The sequence below is a fragment of the Triticum dicoccoides genome, chromosome 4B (genome assembly GCF_002162155.2).
Source record: "Triticum dicoccoides isolate Atlit2015 ecotype Zavitan chromosome 4B, WEW_v2.0, whole genome shotgun sequence".
In the NCBI taxonomy this organism is placed as follows: domain Eukaryota; kingdom Viridiplantae; phylum Streptophyta; class Magnoliopsida; order Poales; family Poaceae; genus Triticum; species Triticum dicoccoides.
The window spans coordinates 554,740,360-554,741,856 of record NC_041387.1 but is presented as its reverse complement, the minus strand read 5'-3'; positions in this window follow the sequence as shown (position 1 = coordinate 554,741,856).

Here is a 1,497-nt window from a genome sequence, read left to right as displayed (position 1 = left end):
AAAGAAAGGTATTCACTGAAGCAATGCCGACACCTCCCAGTGTTTTTCCTATGGGATTCAAATGGTGTTTTCTCCGAAAACGGAATGAGAACAATGAGGTGGTGAGATATAAAGCAAGGCTCGTAGCACAAGGTTTCACGCAGAAACCTGGCATTGATTTCACTGAAACATATTCTCCAGTAATGAGTGGAACCACTTTCGATATCTTATATCTTTGGCAATGCAAAATCGTCTATCTATGCAGTTGATGGACGTCATGACCGCATATCTTTACGGGTCACTAGATTCGGACATATATATGAAGGTTCCTGATGGGAACTCTGCCCTGAATAAAAGTCTAAAACGCAACATGTATTGTGTAAAGTTGAATAAGTCATTATATGGCTTAAGGCAATCGGGGCGGATGTGGTACAGCCAACTCAGTGAGTTCCTTCTTCAGAAAGGTTACTCCAATAGTGTTGATTGCTTGTGTGTCTTCATCAAGAAGTCATCTACAGGATTTTGCATCATTTATGTGTACGTTGATGATCTCAACATCATTGGCAACACACCAGACATTGATGAAGCACGCAATCATCTAAAGATGGAATTTGAGATGAAGGATTTGGGCAAAACCAAATTTTGCTTAGGTATTCAACTTGAGCACCTTCCCTCAGGAATCATGGTACACCAAGCTGCCTATATCCAGAAAATACTGAAGAAATTCAATATGGAAAAATCCTATCCATCTAAATCTCCCATGGTGGTTCGATCTCTAGACGTAGAGAAAGATCCTTTTTGTCCAAGGGATGATGGAGAAGAGGTGTTGGGACCTGAAGCTCCATACCTCAGTGTCGTTGGAGTGCTTATGTATCTTGCAAATTTCACGAGGCCTGGTATTGCATTTGCAGTAAATCTACTTGCTAGACATAGCACAGCTCCCACCAAATGCCATTGGTCTGGAGTGAAGAATATCTTTCGATATCTCCAAGGCACAAAAGATCTTGGCCTATATTTTCAGTTCCAGAGAAATCAGGACTCTGATATGATTGGATACGCAAATGCTAGCTATTTATCCGATCCCCATAATGTCAGATCACAGACCGGCTTTGTGTTCCTACATGGTGGTACTGCTATAGATGGAAGTCTTCGAAACAGCTCTGGTGGCAACATCTACCAATCATTCTGAAATAATTTCATTATTTGAAGCAACATGCAAATGTGTATAGCTTCGCAAAATGATAAACCACATACAACAGTCATGTGGAATTGGTTTGATAGAATCACCTGCCATTATCTATGAAGATAATGCAGCCTGTGTTGCACAGATGCAAACATGATACATCAAGGGTAATATCACTAAGCATATTTCTCCTAAGTGTTTTCTCCCTCATGATCTTCAACAAAGCAAGGAAATAAAGGTCTTGCAAATTAAATCATGCGAAAATCTTGTTTGTTTATTTACCAAGCCTCTTATCAAATTCTACATTCTATAAATATGTTCATGGAATTGATATG